We start from the raw sequence: 6,902 nt of genomic DNA on the forward strand, positions 1-6,902 counted from the left end.
ATTCTACAACTAAAGCAAGGTAATTATTTATTGTTAGGGACAATGCTGTCTGGAATGAGAGAATATGTTAGCCTGGCGGGGCCTAAGGTCATGTCTAGCCTGGGATAACAAGAAGTTACAGTTGCCAGATTGTAACACTACTGGGTGGGTTGTATCTGTGCACCTCTGTGACCAAGGGGTTTGAGTCATCTAAGCAACCAGACAACTAAACTAAACTAGCGAACTAAAAAAAATCTAGAAACATAAAGAAGAAATTCAAATGAGACTTTAATTTCAGTTACAATCTAGTACATAAACATTAGAAGTGGCCATCATGACAGCACTGGGCAGGGCTTGGCCATATTTTTAAAACAAACTTTAGAAAAAAAAAAACTGCTAGTTATTTTGACAGTTGTTCAAATATAAAACAGATTTACACATAGTAAAATTTTAAAAAATAAAAGAAAAATTCTGAAACTTACAGGCAGTCCCAGGTACAGAATAATTAAAACTGACACAGAGACCACTGGTCAACAGTACAGGAAACAGCATAGGCTCTATTTTAAGTACTCCACCCTAACCCATATAATAGGCAGAAATACAAGTATACAGCTTAGCACTAGCCTGCAGAAGTAAAATTTAAAATACATAAAAGTAGCTTTGGGAGCGCCAGTTCACAATTATAAAAATTTACCTGTTAATAAAGTCTAGGTCTAATGTTTGTTTTGTTGGTTTTACATGTGTTCCATCAGAAAGAGAGATTACATCCTAGCCGTAACCTCCAACAGGACAGTGAGTGTTAACACCAGAGACTATGGAGATGACAAAGTGGATACCCCATGATCACCAATAGATAATACAAAGTGAATTAGTATTTGAAAATTTTAAACACACTAAGGGGATAAACTCATTGCTTTAGTGAAGACTGACAATACCAAGTAGTAAATATTATTATACTCTTTATTTATAGTAAAATATGTAGGTCCTAGCTGGGGAATACTGCATACTTCTCACTAATCTTCGGACTTGAAGATAAGCCTTATTATTATTATTTATGGAAAATTTCTCCTCTAAGATATCAGACAAAAACTCAAAACTGTATTCATGGTAACAGCAAAACATTTATATTATAACAGCATAGAATATGTTAACAGTTTTATTTTAAATATAATAATATAACAATATTATAATAGAGCTAAATAATGTCAAGTCGCTATTTATACTGTAAAAAAGCATAGAACAAATTGTGCAGGGATGTGACACAAAAAATTATATGATAGCACACTAAAGCAGGGGAGATAACAAATTGAATCGAAAGCATAATCTAGCAAGGCTTTGGCGTTGTGACTGTACAGAGTATTGAATGTTAACTGAAGACACGTATAGTTGTTACAACATTTTCCGGTGGAAGTGACGGTCTGCTTTAGAATTCATGAATAATTAAAGATATACAAGTTTGCTTAATACTGGTACAATAATAATAAGGATAATATACCAAAGCACCTTCCTCCTTCAAAATACAAAGACATGTAACTGAAACAACAAGAAGATTGAGGGAAAAAAAAGGAATATTTAAAAAAAAAATGAACAAATGACTGGACTGATTGTCAAGATATACCTAAATATAGAACAAGATTTATACAAGTCAATTATGGTGATTCCACCTAAATAGTTCTCACAAAGTACATCACTTGAGTACTTGTACCTGTTCATTGTTCTATCCATTGTATCTGTTAGGTTTTCTGACCTTGCGACCACTTCCGGTAATGTAACCATGTTGTGAGGTTGGGTTACAGGGTTCAGGATGTATAACTGTGGGTGTAGAAGTATTTGTCGCCACTCTAGTAGGTGAGCATGGTTACTCAACCTGAGGTTAGGAGCATTCTTCATTGTTTCCTACTGAGTCCCATATTGCAGCTTGGTCACTAAAATTGTCTTGAGAAGGTCTGGTTTTGAAGTAGCATTAGGGAAATGTTAATTTCTTTCAGACGCAGTAGGAATGTAAAAACATCAATGCCAATTAGCAATCAAAAGATAATGACATATTCCCTTAGAGCACAAGGAAATGATGGTAGAAAAGGAAAATCTCTAATAGATCTGGTGTGTCTGTGTCTTTGCCTCTAGGAATTGTTTTACTTCTCAAGATGTTCACTGTCAATACAAGAGAACAAAATTTGATAAAAACATTTTTATAGTCAGTGAAACACAAAACTTGGCAAAGCTTTACTCAGGGGTTTAGTATAAAGAAAATATAAAGAGATATACACAGCATTGCTTACCATTGTATTCCATACATCTCTTGACCCATTTTTTGGTTTACATTTCATCTTCATGTTGGTCTACATCTTCATCATGTTGGTCTACATCTTCATCATGCTGGTCTACCTCTTCATGTTGGTCTACATCTTCATCATGTTGGTCTACATCTTCATGTTGTCTACCTTTTCATCATGTTGGTCTAAATAAGAATAAAAAAATTAATAAGAAAAACTTTTGCCTTGAAAAGGAAAAAAAAAATTCTTTTGTTGCTTTTCTTTTCATGTTAAACAAAACTATTATGATGATGCAGGTTTCACTTAATGTTTTAACTTAGTATTTTATGAATAAACTTTTAAGAAAAAAAAAATACACCCAAGACATCTAATACAGCAGCAAAGAATAACAAACAAATAAAGTTTTAAAAATTTTAAGGTTAATTAAGTCATTTAAGTCTAAGGAACTTATTGGAGATTTTCAATTATGCCAGAAAACAATAAATAACTAGCTATGTAGTGTATCTGGTGTACAGAATACAGAAAGCTTTAATATTTAGAGTGAAAATTATGCTATTAAGTTTGTGCATTTCTAGCAAAATGAAATCACAACTAAGTTCTTTTGCTTGCAGTACAAACTCATTGGTTTTGTTGAGTTGGCAACAGCAGTCTTTCCTTCAAAATCTCCAGGTTTATTCTTTTTTTTTTATATATATTTTTATTTCACTTTATATTGTTTCAGCAAATCTCTTTATTGTTTGCTTTTCTTTTTCTATCCTTATCTATTGTATTTCTTTTAGAATGTACTTAAAAATCAAAAAGTAAGCTAAGAGCAAATTACTAAATTTAAAATTCCCACCAGATAAGATCCAAACAAATGAAAATTTAGTTTGATTATGATTACCCGGAGGATTACCACTATAGCAACGACAATATAGATACAAACAGGAACAACATTCACACACAAAACATACAAAGACACAGTCATACACAACCACTGGTTAATAAACTAAACCTCTTTGTGATGTGACTAATGACCATGAAACACACTGACAGAAAATGGAGTAAAAGAGTTATAAAATCTTTCTGTTCTAGCCTTAATGAAGAGGAAGCGACCACTTTATCCAGATCTGATGTAACTGGTTTAGTGGCTGCAGATTGTCCTCAAGAATGCATAAATGAGATCAGATGTTTCAACATTACTTACATGTACATTGCACTTGATATTCTTGTCGAATGTTTGACATGTTTTGAATGTTTCTTGAGAGCTGAAGAGAATCTACTTCCTTGACCAAATGTTCAGCAGAATAAATGTCATCAGGCAAGATATGAGCATCAAGATGACCATACACAGTCCAGTGCACATATCACATGACCAGGCAGCCATCCTTTCTTATGAGAAGACAAAGTCTTAGTGTAGTGACCTCTCTTGCTTAAATTTTTTCTTGTAACTTGGTGCACAAAATAATTGAGAACTGAAATGACTTCAACAAAAAATTATGAAAATCTAGGAGAGAAAAAAATTCTAAGTAGAGGAAAAGTGACAATTATAATACACATTTTGTTAATGTTTTATTTCTTTGATTTTATGCATATCTGCACAATTTAGGCCATGTCCTGCCTGCAGTCCCTTAAGGACTACTCTCTCTCTCTACATAACAGGGGCTAAATTCTATACAGTTAAATCATTAAAATCAAGGTCTATTCACAGTTAAAATAGTAAGGGTAGTAAAAATTTAATAATTTGGTAAAAATCTAATGTAAATAGTACATGAATAAGATGATAATTCCCCTCTCCCTTTTCAAGTTAGTTGTTAGTAACACAAGGTTAGTAGCAACAAAATCATGTAGAAATAGACATGGCTTTATTTAATTTAGTCTGACTGTTGTTGACTTGTAGAAACAAAATGCTGGTAGGCAACTAAACTGTTGAAGGCATAATATATCTTAGCTAATAAGAACTTGAACAACTTCCTTGTGAACAAAACTAAATATAACATTTATAATACTTGTGATCACATGAAATAAATGTAGTAGACTTAAGTAATAAAATTTCTTACAATCTAACTCACTACAATAACACAACCTTTCAGTCTTACATTCTGGAGTCGTCTCCCCTAAGACCAAGTGACGACAATGCCACTTTTGCATCATTCACATCCAATCGCTTACCTCTTACCACAGTCACCATAAAAACACACACACTCCATAACACTTCTGCTTGTCCAACATTCTTTCACTGAATCAAGCCCCAAGCATCCTACTTTTCCATATGTTAGACTTTGCAATGACCATGTTTTTAATCATACTAGTTACATTTAGCAGACACTCTGGCACATATTGGAAATAATAGTGCAAATATTATGACTAATCAAGCTTTAAAAAACTCTAAATTAGATTCTTATTTCTGTACCTTGATATCTGTCAACAAAAACAACTGATACATTTGAACCTAAGGAAGAACAAAAAGAATCTGAAATATAAAGTTGTGTAACAAAAACTTGAAAGAGTTCAAGGTAACAAAACTTAATATATAGATATAAATTGCAGATATAGGCGAGAACCTAAAAAATTGGAATTTAATTTTGTAGCTTGATATCTGTTAACAAAAAATTAAACTTCAGTAAAAAGAAGTGTGATTAAACATTTCAAATATATAAATTCATATGTTGCTAATGACACTGAAAAAAAAAAGTGTTTCTGGGAGTAATAAACAGGACTACACATTTGTAAAAACACTGCAGATTATGTATAATATATAATAACCATAATCATATATATATATTTATTTATTTATAACGGTAATCAAAACTAACATAATATAATATAGTATAATATAAAGAGAGAGAGAGAGTTGAATGAATACTTGATGTGCCCCAACAGTTAATAGGACACTTGAGGTGCCACATAAGTTAAAAAGACAAGCAGTAGTTAGGACACTTGTGGTGCCCCAACAACTGATAGGACACACATGAGGTGAACAACAGTTGGTATGATGGATGAGGTGCCCAACAATTGATAGGACAGAGTGCCCCAACAATAAGACCATTGAGTTGTTAGGATGAATGAGATGCCCCATGATAGGATACTTTAGGTACCCCAACAGTTAATAGGAGACTTGTGGTGACCTAACAGTTGGTAGGAAAGAAGAGGTGCCTTACCAACTGATAGGATATTGAGGTGCCCCAACAGTTATAAGGACATTTGAGGTGCCTAAAAAGGTGCCCTACCAAACAATAGGACAAGAGGTGCCCTACAAATTGATAGGACACTAGAGGTGCTCTACCAATTGATAGTATGCTTGAGGTGCCCTACCAATTGATAGGATATTGAGGTGCCCCAACAGTTATAAGGACATTTGAGGTGCCAAAAAAGGTGTTGAAAAACTTGTGGTGCCCCAACAGCTGATTGGACAGACTTGAGGTGGACAACAGTTGGTATGATCGATGAGGTGCCTAACAATTGATAGGACATTTGGAATGCCCAAACAATTGATAGAACACTTGGAGTGCCCAAAAATAAGAATATTGAAGTGCCAAACAGTTGTTAGGATAAATGAGATGCCCCAACAAATGATAGGACATTTGAAGTGCTTCAACAATAGATACAATACCTAAGGTGCCTCTAGAGTTAAAAGGATATTTGAGGTGCCCAAACAGTCGTTAGGACACTTGTGGTGCCCCAATAACTGACAGGACACACTTGAGGTGCCCAACAGTTGGTATGAGGGATGAAGTATTCCAACAATTGATGACCATATAGGTGCCCAACAGTTGGAAGGTATTGATATTTTGTTTTTTTGGCACATCAGCACAATTAAGGCTATATCATGCCCATAATCTATCAAGGGTTATTCCCCCTTCATAGCTCAAGAGCTAAGTTTTATACGGTTGGGTCATTAAAAACAAGATTCATTCACACCTCAGATGGTGAAAATAGTAAACATTTACATAAATTAATAAAAATCTATTTTAAATATTACATATTCACAATTGCTTTACCCTATCACAAATCAAACACTGGTAGACAGTTGAAGGATGAAAAAGGTGCCGTAAAAATTGACCAGACACTTCAGTTGCACCAACAATTAATTAGTAAATAGTATATTGAAGTTGGACAGTGATTGTAAATTTTGACACAGGCAGACAATATTTTTACGCCAATGTATATTATATATCTCATCAAGTAAGAGTCAGTAATTTTGTGCAGTACAAGTATATATATTGCATTGAAGTTGAACTGTAATTGTAAATTTTGACACAGGCAGACAGTACATTTGTGTATATTATATATCTCATTAGTAAATAGTATGTAAACACTTGTAGACAGTTGAAGGATGAAAAAGTGCCCCAAAAAATCAACCAGACACTTCAGGTGCACCAACAATTAATTAGTAAATAGTATATTGAAGTTGGACAGTGATTGTAAATTTTGACACAGGCAGACAATATTTTTATGCCAATGTATATTATATATCTCATCAAGTAATAGTCAGTAATTTTGTGCAGTACAAGTATATATATTGCATTGAAGTTGAACTGTAATTGTAGAATTTAACCCAGGCAGACAGTACATTTGTGTATATTATATCTCATTAGTAAATAGTATGTAAACACTCCTAGACAGTTGAAGGATGAAAAAGTGCCCCAAAAAATAAACCAGACACTTCAG

At 33.4% G+C, this 6,902-nt stretch overlaps 1 long non-coding RNA gene across 2 annotated transcripts; it reads right to left on the reverse strand.

Moving 5' to 3' along the window:
• Positions 1–250: 250 nt before the first annotated feature.
• Positions 251–4,797, reverse strand: LOC129928242 (uncharacterized). Of its 2 annotated transcripts, XR_008779825.1 has the most exons (4): positions 4,645–4,797; positions 3,439–3,715; positions 2,259–2,437; positions 251–2,130 (listed from the first exon to the last, which is right to left on the reverse strand). It is a non-coding gene; the product is annotated as an uncharacterized LOC129928242 (long non-coding RNA). The 2 variants fall into 2 exon arrangements; XR_008779824.1 differs by lacking the exon at positions 4,645–4,797 and having other exon boundaries at positions 3,439–3,825.
• Between the last annotated feature and the right edge of the window lie 2,105 nt (positions 4,798–6,902).

The sequence above is a fragment of the Biomphalaria glabrata genome, chromosome 9, assembly GCF_947242115.1.
Source record: "Biomphalaria glabrata chromosome 9, xgBioGlab47.1, whole genome shotgun sequence".
NCBI classification, from domain to species: Eukaryota; Metazoa; Mollusca; class Gastropoda; family Planorbidae; genus Biomphalaria; species Biomphalaria glabrata.